We start from the raw sequence: 20,449 nt of genomic DNA, 5'->3' as shown, positions 1-20,449 counted from the left end.
ATTTAGGAAAGGGCATTCTGGAAAGAGTCAAAATTGACTTCTCTGACACACACTCAATGCTATGATGGATGAACAAGCATGTGTATTTATATACAGAAGTAGTTTGATGAATTTTCTAATAAATAATTGGCAAATTAATTTTATTGCAAAAATAACTATTCACTGTGTTAGTACCAATAAACTGGCTCAAACTGACATCAAACTTCTTCTCCTTACTTGTAAAACAGGAACAGTAATACCTAAACTTACTGTCTGAAGTCAGCATGTACTGAACTCATATCCTGAGCAAGACTCATACTAGAGGAACAATACTTAGCCTTAATTCTTGCCCTCACTCTGTGTGGGGTGGGGTGGGGATTGGAGCATGTGCTACTGAAATAGTTATTGTATTAACATTATAGAAGGCAGAGGAAAAGACAGTATTAAATGAGTCCTCAGCATGTTGGTTTATATTTTATCATTAGTTTTAAAAGCCATATTGAGTGAGATACTTTATCTAGTAGAGTTTATGGAAGGATCAATTATACAGCAGGAGAGTGAAAGGGAGAAGGGAATAAAAATGCTGCAAGAGTTGCCTTTACAGTAGGGATGGTGTGTAAATCTTGAGTTGCTACATATACAAAGCAATGCTGATAGCTTCTGACCTCAATGACAGACTATTCAGACAAAACTTGCTTTCTACTCATGGCTGGGTATATTTTTACAAGGTAGTGTCATAAAGAAAGAGAGATTATCAAGGAAGACATTGATCCTAAAATCAATTATAAGCTTGTTAATGTGTTCAGTTTCATCCATTTCAGGCCTGATATAAACAATGGACATTAGACAGAACTAAGAATTCTCAGTTCTATTATGATGGCAAAATATGTCATCTTGTCAAAGTGACTAATTATGACAACTATATTTCATGTATCTGGGAAGAAGGCCATATTTAAGACTTCTTGGCTATTATTTGAAGAACTAGAGGATTCCTAAGGCAATCAGGCTAAAGAGTAGATGATCGGAAAAGGTGGAGAATTTTTGGAAATTAAAAAAAAAAAAAGAACAGAAGGAAAGAATTGGGGTACTTTTACAAGGGCAACTAAAAATATAGACTCTCTGACATAGACTCTCTGATTAAAAAAAAGGATAAATTATATACATACATCTTTAAGATAATCATTATATTTCTGATACTTGAAGTAACTGTAAGTGGTTCTCTCAAGGCTAGATATCAGCAGTTATGATCATTTTGTCACTTAATATTTGCCAGATACTTTAAAACTATTCACTTGCATTCTTCACAATATAGACCCATATAAAGAGATGAAAATGCTGAGTAACATGTTACCAAATACCACACTAGAAATCAGCTGAAGGCCTAAAACCCTATGGTCTCTTCTTGATATAAAGTATGACCTAAGAACATGCAGACTCAAAAATAATGGAAAACTGAGAGACAAAGGACAATATTTGAAATATGAAAATGTGTTTAAAATAAAGCAATAAGTCAAACAAAGATTTAAAAAATCTAATGAACATATATGAGACCAAGTTTGAGAAGACAATTTTTGGCTTTGCCTTGTATAAGTTTCTTCTTAAACCAAACTTCTTCTAAAAAGAGAAGGCTGACAAATTTTCCCAAAGGTTTTCTCCAAGCCTGAAAGTCAGCACAATTGAAGAGAGTATAGATTTTAAGATTATTATTTTCTGGATTTTAATGTGAAATTTACTACATATTGGCTAGGTGAACAGTGTCTAGTTAATTAGCTTTAATGAGTCTAAATTTAGTCTTAAATATGTACTTTTTAAGACTGTGCAAGGGAGGGGGTTATATTTTTAAAAATGGAAATTAAGTGCTTGGCCATTGCAGTCAGTACCAAAATCATCTATCCCTTTTTATTAATCTAAAATTCTATACATTATAAGTGCTAGATTAATAAGATTATGCTCTAAAGATTACTGTTTCTAGGTCTTTCTAACTGAGTGAACTTGGACAAATATCTGTTTTTTCATGTGTAAATAGGGTGTAAATGTAAGCTTTCTTTTCCATTCATTGTTAGAAAGAAGAAAAATAACATAAAAACATAGTCATGAAAATAGCCATACTCATGAAAAAATGGACACCGAAGGAATTAGCCCTGCTGGGTACTTACAGTGTTCTAGGGGATTTGCTTGCAGCATTATCTTCATTTCAATCCTGTGAGGTTTTGTTATTACTATTTCACAAGTAAGAAGCTGCAGCAAGGGTAGCTTGGCCAAGGTTGATCCAAGTCATCCAACTGTTGTTAAGTCATAGAGCAGCAAAGTCCCTAGGTGAGCACCTACCCAATCCACACATGACTTCTGAATAACCAAGTTGTTAGTAAGAGAAAAGGACTATTTAATCTTAAATCAGGAATGATAAAGAGAAGGGTAAAGAATAGGCTAATAGATGCTATGAACAACTATTTGAGTGTCTGCTCATTTCGCAGAACAAAATAAAACTCACTAAGCTGAGAAGGAGTCATAGACAATAAGTAAACAAGTCACAGAGGAAATGGATAATTATTAAATACAACAAAATTGTTTAATGTGTATGTCTAAGAGTATGTTTTTCCTATTTTTATAAAACTGCCAGTAAGAAAAGGAAGAAAAATCCACGTTAATTCATCATATATTCTGATACACTTCAGCTGTGGATTAAAGGAACCATGCCAGTTGCTGCAACTCCAGACAGAGAGCAAAGGAATCATATACGAGGCCCCTGGGTTTATAGAAGTCTATCAATCACCCTGTCGGTCTTCCGGATCATTATTCAAGTTGCTATACCCAATTTTGCTGGATATATCAGATCAACTCCAGCTCCATAGGTAATTTCTCTCCCTAATGGGTTTGGAATTTGTTCTTTTTTTATTATCTTTAGGCTAATGTCTTGCTTAAAATCTTTTTGAAAATGATGGTAAGAATGTCAATCATTACCTGTGTGTGTGTGTGTGTGTGTGTGTGTGTGTGTCTGCCCGTGCATGCACCTGTGCATTTCCTTCACAAACGATTACCTTACTGTTAATACACAGGGAATTTAAAGGTACAGACAGAACAGTTATTTAGTGCTAGTAATATTAGCTGAATATTGTGATTTCTTATGTTACTATTGACATTATTTTATATATTCCTTTGCTTATTCTAAGGGATCTTCAAGGATAGGGAAAAACATATTTAATGGTTTCAGGTTCATGCAAAAATTTGGCATATATCTAGTCTTCTGATCAATAAAGAACAACACACTAGGAAGATTTAACTGAATATTTATCAAAATTCAATCAGCAAACAGATATATACATATAAGTATATATATATATATATGTATATACACTCTCACTAATTTTATTACTATAGACAATATTTATTAATGATATAATTTTATTAATTATATGCAATATAATATTAAAATACATAAGTGCTTAGTGACTGAACAGCAACATCAATGAAACAAGTATAGTTCTTGGAATGTGTGTGTGTTCAGTCACTCAGTTGTGTCCAAATCTTTGTGACCCCATCAATTGTAGCCCACTAGGCTCCTCTGTCCATGGGATTATTCCGGCAGGAATACTGGAGTGGGTTGCCATTTTCATTTCCAGGGAATCTTCCCGAACCTGGGATTGAACCCAATAATTGATACTCCTATTCATATTTGCCCTTCCAGACTTTGTCCTTGTAATGTAGAATTTTCCTGATACAGCTTCCCATCATACTCTGTCTATGTCTATTTACCTTGGAATATATATGTGCTGATAGAAGCTAATTTAATGTACCTTAAATTGTTCATGGGAGGGATACCTTTCCAAATATAATTTTCAGTCAGCTGTGGTATTTTGAAAAGACCACTGTTCATTGCAATTAAAAGAACTGAGTTCATATCTCAGACCTGACATGGACCAGGCATACAACTTCCTTTTCTGTTTACTTTTAAAATGATATCAAACCAAAACCACAGAGATACTGGAGATTATGATTTATTTTCAAATAACTCAATCCTTTTGTCCCTTAATCTTAATTTTGAGAGGAATAGCATCCTCTGATTACCATATAAACACTTTTCCAATTCATCCTCATAACAACTAATGCTACAGGGTAGCACATATCATCATTATCCATACTTTATATAGGAACAGTTAGGAGACTTGCACAAGGTCAAATGCACTATGCCTGGTTCCACAATTGTTGGGCTTTCTGCTATATACTTGTACCTTGCTTTGAATTTGGTTAGTCAATGAATCTGAGACAGTTATTGAGAGAAGTTGCTCTTTATTATAATATATAAACAAACATAATAATTACTTTTTTTTGCCTTCATTGAACTGGGAAAATATCTGTCCTATGGGCAGAGTGGATAATTGTTTATATGAGTTATGCTTAATTCCTTACGCTTATGCAATTAATTTGTATGTTTGTCATTCTATGCATATATATACAAAAATAACCTAATCTATATGCTTATGTATAGATATCTATACATGTATGAACGCATATATATATATATATATATATATATACATACACATACAATTAACAAACATTCATTCCTATTCTTTACTACTCCAAGGGACACTTGTATTTTTTTCTCTTTGCTAAATATAGTACCAGATAAATCTCTTACATATCCTAAATTTACTTGCTCCTGCTGTTATGCATGTTATTAAAATGAGTAGATTTTCAAATCAGACACATAACACATTAGATACAAAAAACATGTTAATATTAATTAACATAATTTTTTGGTTGAAGTGTCCTGAAGAAAACAACAGCTGTATTGGTCTAGCACAATTAGTGAGGCAGGATAGTATAAAAGATTCTCACCATCTACAGATAACCTGAGGTTTGTGAGATTGTCAGAAAAGGCCATTATCTAAGTTACCATGGTTTCTTACAGAAATATAATCATAAAACCTCAAACTCATCATGTTGAATGGTAAATATATGTGGGATGTCATGTTTTCCCATGAGTTTTCAGACTGATGATATTATACCATAAAATAATTCTTTTACTATTTTGAATATGGTGGCACCCAGTAAAAATGATTGCATATGTTATTTCAAATTATATTTAATTTTGTCATCATTATTTTCTTTTCTTTCCAGATGGACAGTGTGTTTTCTTCCTATTTTTAAAAACAGAAAGGTGGAAAATTGGTGAATATTATGAGGACACACTGGGAAGTACATTGTTACTATGGCAATAAAAAACAGAACAAATGCCTCAATTCTTCTTGGTAAAATTCCATTTTTCTGTGTGAAATGTTATAGTTCACTGCATTAAGTGTAAGAAAATAGTCTTTAACATTTTTAATTGAACTAAATATATCCGTTTAATTTAAATGCACTTAACACCTACTATGTTCCTGGTAATTCAGTTTACAAACATGACTGAAGCACCTTTTCTGACCTCTTTGTAGCCTGTTTGGGAAAACTGGAAAACTGTTAACTTTGACACAAAAAGCAACAAGTGGTACAAGGGAGATATCCAAAGGAAGTAAAGCATCTAACACTCTCCTCCCCTTGAAAATGTATGTTCAAAGAAATTTTGAAAAGCTGCATTCTTACAGTAAATAGACTGCCAGCAGGAAATCATAACAAACTCTTCTTAACCAGTAGGGATATACAGAAGGTAGTATGAAAAATTACTGTAGATAGACTAAAAGGAATTATCAAGTATTTTTAAAAGAGAAATATGGTGATTCCTTTTCAAGCCTAGATATAATCATGGCAATCACTACTTAAAACCAGTTACTAATGAGAACCAGTAACATGATTTAAAAAGCCATTTGAGAGCTAGCTCTTGCCTGTTTCTAAAGTCCCATTCCATTCCATTCTCTGTTTTATCCATACTTTGTCACTCTGATTTTCTTTAAGTTCCTTGAACAATTTTTCCTTTCTCAACACCTCCATATAAACTGCTCTGCTTGAAACATCTCCTGAACTTGAAGTATTACTTTAATATCCTTGTAAAAATCTAAGCTGTTCCCAATTTCCACCATTATCATCATTACCACCACGCCTGCCTTCACCAGATCAGCTGAGTTCCACTATTAAAGTCATATAATATTATCTCCATTAAATCTATCCCATATTATAATTATTTTTGTGACTTACAAGCTCTATTAACTTACAAAAATGCATTGAGGTAGAGCTCTCAACATGGCAGAGCAGAAAGACCCTGGGAGTACCTCCTCTTACACACACACCCAAATCACAAATATTAACAGAGCAACTAGAAGAGAAAAAGACAGGAACCTACCAGAAAAGACAGATACTCTACAACAAAAGATAGATACTCTACAACCAAAAATATAAAGATGGAGCCAAACAAGGCAGGAAGGAGGGGCATAATCGCACTACAGTCAAGGCCCATACCCCGAGGTGAGAGACCAACAAATGGGAGAATAATTACAACTGCAAAGATTCTCCCCAAGGAGTAAGGGGTCTGAGCCCCATATCAGACTCGCTAGCCTGAGGTTCCTGTGCTAAGATGAGATCCCAGAATATTTGGCTTTGAAGGCCAGCAGGGTCTATTTTAGGGAGTCTCAGACTACCCAAGGGAAATAGATACTTCACTTAAAGTGCATACACAAAATCTCACACACTCCAGGACTCAAGGAAGAAGCAGTAATTTGAAAGGAGCCTGAGTCAGACCTACCAGTTGATCTTGGCAAAGCTCTTGGGGAGACAGGAAGTGATTGCAGCTCACCTGGAGGACCCAGACACTGGCAATAGTCATTACTGTAAGCTTAGTCTACCACATGCACACAGTACTGGTGAGTACCATTTTGGAATCCTCCATATAGCTTATTCATGCATCACTAACTTGATGGACATGAGTTTGAGCAAGCTCTGGGAGTTGGTGATGGACAGGGAAGCCTGGTGTGCTGCAGTCCATGGGGTTGCAAAGAGTCAGACACGACTGAGTGACTCAACTGAACTGAGAACATATAGTTTATTAGCTTCAGCATCCATTTCCACCCTCACACACAAGCCTGGAGGCACCAGTACAGGGATGCCTCAGGCCAAGCAACTACGTGTGCAGGGGCACAGCCCCACCCAGTATCTGACAGGCTCTCATAAGACTCTCTGAGACTAAAGCCACCCCTGGACACAGCTCTGCCCACCAAGGACATGGCTCCACACACAGGTGCACAGGCACTAGGTCTGAGACCTAGCAACCAGAGACCCTAGGACCAAGGGTTTCCCTTCATGGGCAGGCCCCAACCCAGAATTCCCTAGGCCCTGGTCACACATACCAGCAAGCCTGCTCTAGCTTCAGGACCAGCCTCACCCACCAGCAAGTTGACATTAACCCCAGGACAATTGAAGCCCCACAGCATGCTGTGGTAGGACCTAGTCCACCCATCAGAACACCAGCACCAGTCTATATATGGTTGGGTCCCATCCCCAACACCAGCAGACCAACACAAGCTTTGGGATGCTTCCAAATCTTAAAATTTGTTAGAAACACTAAGCCAGCAAACAGCCAAAACAATCCTGAGAAAGAAGAGCAGAGATAGAATTATCAATCTTCCTGACTTCAGACTACACTACAAAGCACAGTAATCAAAACACTATGGTACTGGCATAAAAACAAACCCATTGATGAATGGAACAGAACAAGGACCCCTAGAGTAAACTCACATACTTATAGTAATTTAATCCATGACAGAGGAAGCAAGAATATACAATGGAGAAAAGATAGTCTCTTCAATAAGTGGTGCTGGGAAAACTGGACAGCTACATGGAAAGACTTGAAGTTAAAACATCTTCCCACACCTATACAAAAACAAACTCAAAATGGATTAAAGACCTAAATGTAAGACAAGAAGCCATAAAACTTCTCAAAGAGAACAAAGGCATAACACCTTTTGACATAAATCATAGCAATATTTTTTGGATCTGTCTCAAGGCAAAGGGAGAAAAAAGCCAAAATAAATAAATGGGACCTAATTTTAAAAGCTCATTGATAAAGACAAATATACAGTAAAGGGAGTAAGTCAATCTTGCACAAACCTATCAAAAGCAGTAATCATGAGCGGAAGAGGGTAAACACAAAGAGTTGCTAAAATGTATCTGAAATTAAGAAATCAGCAATGTAATCATTCATAGATAGATAGATAACTATATTTAAACCTTATGGTTACCACAAACCAAAAATCTATAATTGATACACAAATAAAAATGAGAAAGGAATCCAAACATAACATTTAAAATAGCCATCAAATTATAAGGGAAGAGAAAAAAAAAAGAGTAAAGGGACAATAAAGAACTACGAAAATAACCAGAAAATAATTAACATAATGGCAATAAGTACATGTATATCAATAAATATTTTAATTTAAATGTACTAAACACTGAATTAAACTTGAAAGCTTTTGTAAAGCAAATTAAATCATCAATAAAAAGACAACCTACTCAATGGGAGAAAATATTTGCAAATGATATAGCCAACAATAACAATATCCAAAATATATTAACCGCTCATACAATTCAATAGCAAACAAAACCAAATCATCTGATTAAAAATGGGCAGAACACCAGGACAGATAGTCCTTCAAGTCAACAGGCACATGAAAAAATGTTCAACATCACTAATCAGAGAAATGCAAATCAAAACCACAGTGAGATATCACCTCATAGCTATCAGTGGCTACCATTCAAAAGAACGCAAATAATAAATGTTGGGGAGGATGTGGAAAAAATTGAATGTTGTACACTATTGGTGTTGTTAATGTAAATTGGTACAGCCACTGTGGAAAGCAGTATGGAGGTTATTAAAACAACTAAAAGATAGAATTACCATATTATCCAGTAATACTACTCTAAAAGAAAACAAAAACATTAATTCAAAAAGATACATCCACTTCAGTGTTCACAGCAGCATTATTTACAATAGCCAAGATATGGGAGCAACCTAAATGTCAATAAACAGATGAATGGATAAAGAAGATGATGTATATGTATACATTTATGTGTATGTGTGTGTATATATATATATATATATATAAAATACATATATATATGTATATGCATATATATATTGGAGAAGGAAATGGCAACCCACTCTGGTGTTCTTGCCTGAAGAATCCCAGGGACAGCAGAGCCTGGTAGGCTGCCGTCAATAGGGTCGCACAAAGTCGGACACAACTGAAGTGACTTAGCAGCAGCAGCAGCAGCAGCATATATATATACGTGTATATTTACATATATATATATACAATGCATACTACTCAGTAATTTAAAAAATGATCATTTGCATCAACATGGCTGAATATGGAGGGATATTATGCTTAGTGAAATGAGCCAGAGAAAGAAAATTACTGTATGATATTATTTATATGTGGAGTCTATAAAACACAATAGTGAATGCAATGAAAAAAAAAAAAATAGCAGGCTCACAGATGGAAAGAATATGCTAGTGGTTACCAGTGAGGAGATGGAAGGGTGGGGGGGCTAGAACCAGTAGGTTAATAAGTGGTACAAACTTCTATGTACACAATAAACAAGCTGTAAGAATATACTGGACAACACAGAGAATGTAGACCACATTTTCTAACTATAAGCTGATTATATTAAAAATGTTGAATCACTATTGGACACCAGAAACTAACATAATATTGTAAATCAAATATAGCAATAAAAAATTAAATTAGAAAAAGTAGAAATATTTAGATTTGCATTTCTAGTCAACAGTAGATAAGTTTTTAATTTTTTCCCCAAATATTTTTCTATTCTGGTCTTGGATTCATAATTTAATCATTGTCTATGTAAGCAATACATATTATCATCAAAAAAAAAAAGATAAGAAAGGTTCCTCTTTTGCTAACTATATTATTCTTAGACCTACATAAGACTTGACATATAATAAGGGTACAATGAATATTTGTTGAATGAATAGTATTTTCAAGATCACATTGCTATAGGAAAAATGATTAAAAGGAAATAACACTAAGGACAATGAGAAGAATAAAGAAAGTTTTACATGAGTCCAAAAATTTAAATAAGTCAAGAATATTGTACAAAGGAAGGAGGAAATAAATCTTATTAAATGTTCAGAGAATATTTCACCATGGAAGTAATATTTCAGTTTAATTAAAAGAAATATGGAAGACTTAAATAGAAAACATGGCAGCAAAAAAGCTCACTGTTGTTGACAAAGGCTTCCCAAAGATCTTTATGTTCTAATCCCAGAAGCTATAAATATGACACTTTATGTGGCAAAAGGAACTTTTAATGTGTGATTAAATAAGGATCTTGAGATGAGACAATTAACCTGAACTATCTGGGTGAGTCAAATGTAATCACAGAGCAGTTTATTATAAAGAGGTAAGAGGTAGAGTTTTGAGTGATACACTTTAAATATGGAAGAAAGCCAAGACATATAGAAATCCTTAGAAGTTGGAAAAAGCAAGAAAATATATTTTCCCCTTGCAGGCTCCATATTAAGTAGAGGGAACTTCCTCAACTTCACAAGGAACATCAACAAAAAACACTAAAATAACATATTTGATGGCTAATATGATACTAGATGATTTTCCCTTAAGATGAGGAACAAGGTAAGGATGTCCCTTCCCAGATCTCTGATAGAAAATCATTCTGAAACTCCTAGTTAATGCAATCAGACAAAAATATAAAAACCTTTTATATTAGAAAGCAAGAAATAAAACTTTTCATTTACATATTACTTAATTGTTTATGCAAAAGAATGATGTTCTAGACGATAAGAGAGTAGAAAATCAAGGTCACTTTGGGTTTGGCAATGAATTTTTAGATATAATACCAAACACACGATTCGTGGATTCGTGAAGAAAAAAACTTATGTTGCACTTCATTAAAATTTGTTTTTTTAACCTGACTTTATGTCTACTTTGCAAAGACACTGTTAAGAAAATGAAAAGACAAGTCACACGATAGAAGAAAATATCTACAAACTAGGAGTCATATCCCTCAAATCTGCAAGAACTCTGGAAACTCAATAATAAGAAAACAGGCTACACAATTAAAAAGTAGGCAGGCAATCTGAACAATCACCTTATGAAAGAAGGTATCCAAATGGAAATAAGCATATGAAATGATGCTCAATACTATATGTCAGTAGGAAATTGCAAAGTAAAATAATAAGACGGCATGACGGAGCCTGGTGGGCTGCTGTCCACAGCGTTGCACAGAGACGGACACGACTGAGGTGATTTAGCATGCCTGCATGCATGCACACACCTACAGAATAGCTAAAATCAAAAACAATGACAACACCAAATGGTGGTGAAGATATGAACCAACAGGAACTGTCATTCTTTGCTGGTGGGACTGCAAAATGATACCACCACTTTGAAAGAGAGTTTGGCAAGATTTTTGTTTACAAAACTAAGTATAGTTTTACCACGATTGAGTAATCAGACTCTAAGTATTTATCTAAATCTACAAAATCCCACACACAGATGCTTATAGCGGTTTTACTATAATTGCCCAAAATTGGATGCAACCAAAATGACTTTCAATAGGTGAATGGATAAACTGTGATAAATCCATACAATAAAATGCTATTCTATGATAAGATAAGTGACCTATCAAACCAAGAAAAGACATTGTGGAGCCTTAAATGCATATTGCCCAGTGAAAGAAACCAGCTTGAAAAGACTACATACTACATGGTTTTCACTATGTGACATATTGGAAAAGGTAAAATTAGAGGCAGTAAAAAAGATCAGTAGCTGCCAGGATTTGGGGAGGGAAGGATGTACTGGTGGAGCACAGGGTGTTTATAGGAAAATAGACCTATTCTGTGCAATATTGACATTACGCATTTGTCAAAACCCATTGAACTGTACAACATAAAGACTGAACCCTAATGTAAACTACTGACTGTAGTTCATTATAATATATTAATATTAGTTCAACAGCTGTAACAAATGTACCACATTAATGCAAGAGGTTAGTAATAGAGAAACTATTGAGGTCGGGGGAGGCAGGAAGGAGAAGGAAATACACAAGAACTCTTTGTAAAGCTCATTATTTTCTGTAAACCCAAAACTGCTCAAATAAGTAAATTCTATAAATTAAAAAAAAAATGTTGGGAGAAGTATGTTTAAAAGAAATAAACTTTTGCCTAGTGTTGTATTGCTACTAGGCAAAAGTAGAAAAATCAAAAATGGCTTATGTTCTACTTTTTGTTTTGTTTATATTTCTATTCTAGTCTATTTTTCCAATTCAAAAGTGTTCTTCAAAAAGATGTATTTTGGAACAGTTGACAACTTATTAATAGAGGTAGCACTTCTGACATCAAGTGAGAATCAGTTTTATATTTCAACAACAGAACACAAAAAGGCTTGCATTCCTTAAGGATTTCACAAACCGCTTATTAAACTTTCACAGGCTACTTCGAAAAGTAGAAAGAGGAGTCAGGTAAAAAACCTCAAAGGAAAAAATAAAAACTACATAGAAGGCAAACTCCTATTTTATTCTCCACACAAACACAACTTCCATTGAAAATGTTTTCTTTTTTCTTTTATTCAATGGCAGACTAAGAATTCTACAGAGAAACAAACCTATTCCCAAAGTGTACGTAACTAGTGCTGCCAAACAGAAGGTTACATCTAAAGGTGAAGCTGACCTCTTCACCACGAAGAGAACAGTGGAGAAGCGAAAAGGTCTTTCATCTGGACATTTAAGAACAACTGTGCAGGACTTGTTAGGGTTATAACTATAGATGACACTGAGAATCTGGATTTAAACACAGTCATCCTGAGTACAATATTAGCTTGGCTCAAAGGGCCTAAAATATTATTATTTTTTGAAGAAGTTTGTCTGTTAAGAGACTGAGAGCAATCGAAAATGGAATCTTTCTGTGTGGTTACAAGAATATAAAATCCTTTTTCTCCTCCAGAAGATGTTTCTGATAACAAAAATTACCCAATAGCTCAATTTATACTACAAAATTTATTCCCTATAATTATAATATGTAGAGTAAAAAGTAAAGTTGTATGAAGGTTTACGCTACTAAATCAAAAACATAGAAAGGGGCATAATATATAATAGATTTAAATGTCAATGTACACTTTTTCATCTATATGAAATACTGCTGGTAATTTCATACAGGTACCAAAATAGAGGTGATATTTTTCATCATTATGATTTGCTTATAACGGGAGGCTATTTCATAGCTGCAATCTTTTATAAAAAATTATATGCTTTAAATGACTGGAAGCTCTGAATATAGTCTAGGAGAAAGGGCTACTGTACTAAGATTAAATTTATCTATGAAAGCTTTGCTCAAAAAGTCTGCAGGAAATTACTTTATGGTAATAAATAATTTTTCAAAATTAAATTTATCATAAATATTGAGAAAATGTATGTGGAAGGTACTTTTAATGGGTGATAGGATTTTGACATAGCTGACAGATAAGATTTGAGAACTACAGATTCTAACTGTACTTTCTCCTTCTCTCCTGCTAAAATCAGCTAAAAACTCATCTGCTTCAAAAAGGCTTGGCTAAGTAACCCTAACAAAATTCACTTTCATCCTGCATATATTCTCATTTATGCAGAACCATAATATGAATAATATCCAATGGATCTTTGAAAATAATATTAAATCTTTATTCCACAGGCAGTTTTCTAGAGACCACAGTTCTTGAGTATTATTATTTTTAGACCTCATCAGTTCAGTTCAGTTCAGTCATTCAGTCCTATCTCATTGTGACCCCATGAATTGCAGCACACCAGGACTCCCTGTCCATTACCAATTCCTGGAGTTTATTCAAACTCCTATCCATTGAGTCAGTGATTCCATCCAGCCATCTCATCCTCTGTCATCCCCTTCTCCTCCCGCCTTCAATCTTTCCCAACATCAGGGTCTTTTACAAGGAGTCAGTTCTTGTAAAACTGGCCAAAGTTGAGGTGGCCAAAGTATTGGAGTTTCAGCTTCAGCATTAGTCCTTCCAGTGAATATTCAGGCCTGATTTCCGTTAGGATGGACTTAATGACTGAGCACACTGGCACAGGTGATTATGCATATGCTGAATAGCAGTAAATATCACTGCTTATTTATTAATAATTTATATCAGAGGTAGCCAATTATGGCCTACAGGCCAAATACACCAACAGCTTGTTTTTGAAAATAAAGTTTGAAACACAGTCATACTCTTGGTTTACATATTATCCATGGCTACCTTTATGTTACAATGATAGAGCTGAGTATTTACAACTGACCACATGGCCAGCTAAGTCTAAAATATTTACTTCTGGACTTTATAGATGAATTATTTATTTGCTACCCCTGATTTCAAGAAACACTGTAATTCCCTGGCTATTACATTTGAGTATTTTGATAGTCCCGAAAGAAAGAAATGGTGAGTTTGGAGAAATGAAATATATTTTATTTTGTTGTTAAAAAAATGAGTTGTAAAAGAGAAAACAAATGTAGTTTAGCCTTTGACTAAATCAAGTTTCTGAAGTTTAAAGACAATACAAATGGTACCATTTGTTACATGCTTACCTTTTGCTTTACCTGTAGTGTTTTCTTCAATAATACTTTTAATGAGAAGGAAATGACAACCCACTCCAGTACTCGTGCCTGGAGAACCCCATGGACAGAGGAGCCTGGTAGGCTGCAGTCCATGGGGTCACAAAGAGTTAGACACGACTGAGCAATTTCACTTCACTCACTTCACTCACTTCATACTTTATCACTGGAGAAGGAAATGGCAACCCACTCCAGTATTCTTGCCTGGAGAATCCCATGGACAGAGGAGCCTGGCTGTCCATGGTCCACGGAGTCGCAGAGTCGGACATGACTGAAGGGACTAAATACGCACACACTTTTAATGAGGTATTATTATAGTTATTTTCCATGTGAGAAAAATGTGGTTTATATAGATTAGGAAACAGCAAAACTTACCTAGCAATTTACTTAGGAAGTGACATGACTAATTCCTGATTTCAAGTCTATTGAATTTCAAACCTAAATGTTAACAACAATGTTAAATTGTACTTTGTTCCTGAACAGTGAAGTATATCATGATCATGAATATGCTTTACCAATATTAGGAAAAAAAATTTCAACTGAATGTCCAACTAAGAATGAATTACTATATACTTCCTTAAAAAAAAAGGCATAGATATGTTTCTATTTACACTGCAAACATTTTCCTCAATAAGAAGGAGAAACGGCTGGAAACAGTTCGTATGGAACAGGAGGAATCAACCTACCTGACTTCAGGCTCTACTACAAAGCCACAGTTATCAAGACAGTATGGTACTGGCACAAAGACAGAAATATAGATCAATGGAACAAAATAGAAAGCCCAGAGATAAATCCACGCACGTATGGACACCTTATCTTTGACAAAGGAGGCAAAAATATACAATGGATTAAAGACAATCTCTAACAAGTGGTGCTGGGAAATCTGGTCAACCACTTGTAAAAGAATGAAACTAGAACACTTTCTAACACCATACACAAAAATAAACTCAAAATGGATTAAAGATCTAAACGTAAGACCAGAAACTACAAAACTCCTAGAGGAGAACATAGGCAAAACATTCTCTGACATACATCACAGCAGGATCCTCTATGACCCACCTCCCAGAATATTGGAAATAAAAGCAAAAACAAACAAATGGGACCTAATTAAACTTAAGCTTCTGCACAACAAAGGAAACTATTAGAAAGGTGAAAAGACAGCCTTCAGAATGGGAGAAAATAATAGCAAATGAAGCAACTGACAAACAACTAATCTCAAAAATACACAAGCAACTCCTGCACCTCAATTCCAGAAAAATAAATGACCCAATCAAAAAATGGGCCAAAGAACTAAATAGACATTTCTCCAAAGAAGACATACAGATGGCTAACAAATACATGAAAAGATGCTCAACATCACTCATTATCAGAGAAATGCAAATCAAAACCACTATGAGGTACCATTTCATGCCAGTCAGAATGGCTGCGATCCAAAAGTCTACAAGCAATAAATGCTGGAGAGGGTGTGGAGAAAAGGGAACCCTCTTACACTGTTGGTGGGAATGCAAACTAGTACAGCCACTATGGAGAACAGTGTGGAGATTCCTTAAAAAACTGGAAATAGAACTGCCTTATGATCCAGCAATCCCACTGCTGGGCATACACACTGAGGAAACCAGAAGGGAAAGAGACACGTGTACCCCATTGTTCATTGCAGCATTGTTTATAATAGCCAGGACATGGAAGCAACCTAGATGTCCATCAGCAGATGAATGGATAAGAAAGCAGTGGTACATATACACAATGGAGTATTACTCAGCCATTAAAAAGAATACATTTGAATCAGTTCTAATGAGGTGGATGAAACTGGAGCCTATTATACAGAGTGAAGTAAGCCAGAAGGAAAAACACCAATACAGTATACTAACACATATATATGGAATTTAGAAAGATGGTAACAATAACCCTGTGTACGAGACAGCAAAAGAGACATTGATGTATAGAACAGTTTTATGGTCTCTGTTGGAGATGGAGAGGGTGGGAAGATTTGGGAGAATGGCATTGAAACATGTATAATATCATGTATGAAACGAATTGCCAGTCCAGATTCGATGCACGATACTGGATGCTTGGGGCTGGTGCACTGGGACGACCCAGAGGGATGGTATGGGGAGGGAGGAGGGAGGAGGGTTCAGGATGGGGAACACATGTATACCTGTGGCGGATTCATTTCAATATTTGACAAAACTAATACAATATTGTAAAGTTTACAAATAAAATAAAATTTAAAAAAAGAATATTAATTAAACGGTTTTATAAAACCAGTTACCTACTGTTACAAAGAAACAAAAAGTGAAGTAAATGCAGTGAAAACTCTGCTTTGCCACTAATTTTGCTTTCTAGCCAAAACTTTTAAACTATCTGAGCTTCAAACTGATCAACAGTAAAGCAAGACTAAGAAATCTGTATTCCAATGTTCATAGCAACATTAATTATAATTGCCACGATATGAAAACAACCCAAGTGTCCATCAACAGATGAATGGATAGAGAAAATGTGGTATATATCTATACAATGGAACACCACTCAACCAAAAAAAAATGAAATTTTGCCATTTGTGACAACATGGATCAATCTGGAGGGTATCATGCTTAGTGAAATAAGTCAGCTAGAAAAAGACATACTGTCTGATATCACCTATTATGCAGAATCTAAAAAATTAAAAACAATAACACCAACAAATGAATGAACAAAAGATAGAAACAGGCTCACAGGTATAGAAAATAAACTAGTGGTTACCAGTAAAGAAAGAGGAAGAGGGAGAGGCAAGATAGATGAGGGAATGACAAGGTCCAACTATTAGCTGCACAATAAATAGCAAGGAGAGCACAGGAAATATAGTCAACATTTTATAATAACTTCATAAGGAAAATAATTCTACAAAAAATAAAATTACTATGATGTACACCAGAAACTAATACAATAGGTACTGTACTTCAATTAAAAAAAAAGAAAAATTTACAGTAAGTAACTGATGCAACCATGATACAAAAATGCATAGAATGTAGTAGTTAATAGATAATAAGTAGTTAGTTATGAAATACATTGGTCATATAGGAAGACTGTTTTTCTTGCATAAATATTTATTTAAAAATTAACTTATAGTTTAAAAGTGTTGCAAAATAGTATGTTTTCATTTCTCTAAGATTTATGGTTTTCTAATTTGAGTGAGTAGTTTCTATAAAAGCAGGAATCAACAATCTCTTGAGGTCTTTTTACTTCCAATAACTTAAAAGAAGTATTAGTTTACTGGATACAAATTAAGGCCCAGAGCTAATCTCAGCACAGTGGATATCAGGCATGTTTACCCTTGTTTCCACCAAACAAGTTTGCCTGATTCAAGCATTGTCTACCTAATACTTTCAATAAACTTTGTCACTAAGCTTACCATTTCCAGAAGCCCAGTTCTGTTTACTTTCTGAACACTTACCACTATTTATTAGAAAGTACAATAACATGCAGAAAATAAGAGTTTTATGGCAAAGATGTTATCTTGGTTAAGCAAGATCTTGAAACTGGTAATTACTGAGAATTTTGCATTACTACTAAATCTGTTCTAAATCTGCATTACTACTAAATACATAAATATATATGTATGCATACATATTATGCATTTATATACAGTAAAAAAATAATCTGGCTTTGTAGTTATTCTTTCCAACCTATTTTAAATTCAGGAAAAAGATCATTTTCCAAATGACACTAATAGGCAATAAATATCATTCTACTATTAAAAGCAAGCAACTCGCTGCTTTATTATGGGCAGGTTTCTTGCTCTTCACTAACATTTACTAGATATTTACTATGTACTACCTATCCTTATTATTTAATATTCATTAAAACTACAAGAAAAGTCTAGTCAGTATACATGAGAACTGAGGCTTAGGAATCATAATTTACCCAAAGTCTAAAGGCTTAGTAAGAGGCAGAAATGGAAATCAGAGACAGCCCTTTCTAACAATGAAGTGTACTATTATACATCAGGGAATTGTATTTGCATTTCAAATTGTGGTCATTTGGGATAGTGTATTCTTCACTTGGAAACAGCTATTATTATAGTCAGTATGTGAAGGATTAGAAAATTATAAAAAGCCCTATTATGATGACAGAGGGACAAAGTGCCAATGTATTTATGAATTGCATTTACTCCATTAGATATGCAAAACAAAATGTGGTTTTAGGATGCAATTCTTATGACAAATTCTTTTGTACATTGACAAATCTCTGGTATGAAAATGTCATTATATGAAGTGAGACTGGTTAAAAGCAAGCAAAAAAAAAAGAAAAAAGTTACAGCTAATAAAGATCTCTCTGTTTTGCTTCTACAAGGTATGAGTACTTTCAGATTTGACTTTCTGTTGATCTGTTAAATTTCTGTAGGGACTCAGGTGTAATTGAGTGCAACTCTTGTCTTTTCTAAGTCTAAACTCTTTCTTTACACAATTATCCCTCTTTTCATGAATCCAGTGTGTGTCTGCCCCTTACCACAATTGAACTTAACCTTTGAAACAAAATTAATCTAATACCAATAACTACTTAAGTGCTGTCTTTCCTGGGCATATTTGCATTTTAAGCCTGTTAACTCTTATTTACAAAAACGACTTTTAATTTTCTTCTGGTAATTTTTTTTTAACACTGCAAGGAAATGGGTCATACTTCAAAGAAGAGAATAAGCCATATAACTCATGCAGTTAGTCATTTTACAATAAGACTAATAAATATGGCCATACAGAATGTCAGCCCTGAGGAATAACCCGGGTACACTCTCTAGACTCCTAATCATAGGAGCTATTAAGGGTGGAACCCTTTCACTCCTGAGTCCAGAATCTAAATTGCATAGCCCTGGCACCCATCCTTTCCCTCTAGTTTTCCTCTCTAACACTTCTTCTTAACCCAGCTATGCATCACTTAACCCAGCCGTATATCTTTAGGAACCAAGAAGCCCAGATCTATAGATTAAATTCTTTGGATCTATACATAATATTTTTAAATGTTGTGACAATTTATAATTTGTTATGAATGATTTCTGTGTTTTCTATTTACAACTGGGAACCAGAGATCAAATTGCCAATATCCGCTGGATCATGGAAAAAGGAAGAGAGTTCCAGAAAAACATCTACTTCTGCTTTATTGACTATGCTAAAGCCTTTGACTGTGTGGATCATAATAAACTATGGAAAATTCTGAAAGAGATGGGAATACCAGACCACCTGACCTGGCTCTTGAAAAACCTATATGCAGATCAGGAAGCAACAGCTAGAACTGGACATGGAACAACAGACTGGTTCCAAATAAGAAAAGGAGTATGTCAAGGCTGTATATTGCCACCCTGCTTATTTAACTTCTATGCAGAGAACATCATGAGAAACGCTGGACTGGAAGAAGCACAAGCTGGAATCAAGATTGCCAGGAGAAATATCAATAACCTCAGATGTGCAGATGACAGCACCCATATGGCAGAAAGTGAAGAGGAACTCAAAAGCCTCTTGATGAAAGTGAAAGAGGAGAGTGAAAAAGTTGGCTTAAAGCTCAACATTCAGAAAATTAAGATCATGGCAACCAGTCCCATCACTTCATGGTAAATAGATGGGGAAACAGTGGAAACAGTGTCAGATTTTATTTTTTTGGGCTCCAAAATCACTGCAGATGGTGATTGAAGCCATGAAATTAAAAGATGCTTACTCCTTGGAAGGAAAGTTATGACCAACCTAGACAGTATATTCAAAAGCAGAGATATTACTTTCCCAACAAAGGTCTGTCTAGTCAAGGCTATGGTTTTTCCAGTGGTCATGTATGGATGTGAGAGTTGGACTGTGAAGAAAGTTGAGTGCTGAGGAATTGATGCTTTTGAACTGTGGTGTTGGAGACAACTCTTGAGAGTCCCTTGGACTGCAAGGCGATCCAACCAGGCAATTCTAAAGGAGA

The 20,449-nt window shown here is 34.8% G+C and overlaps 1 long non-coding RNA gene across 1 annotated transcript; it reads left to right on the top strand.

The window, feature by feature from the left end:
- Positions 1-878: 878 nt before the first annotated feature.
- LOC112447160 (uncharacterized) lies at positions 879-5,222 on the top strand. The gene is made up of 3 exons (XR_003035270.2): positions 879-1,009; positions 2,600-2,831; positions 5,101-5,222. It is a non-coding gene; the product is annotated as an uncharacterized lncRNA (long non-coding RNA).
- Positions 5,223-20,449: the final 15,227 nt, after the last annotated feature.

The sequence above is a fragment of the Bos taurus genome, chromosome 6 (genome assembly GCF_002263795.3).
Source record: "Bos taurus isolate L1 Dominette 01449 registration number 42190680 breed Hereford chromosome 6, ARS-UCD2.0, whole genome shotgun sequence".
In the NCBI taxonomy this organism is placed as follows: Eukaryota; Metazoa; Chordata; class Mammalia; order Artiodactyla; family Bovidae; genus Bos; species Bos taurus.
Note: the sequence above shows the minus strand (reverse complement) of the source record. Positions and strands in the feature narration are given on the sequence as shown.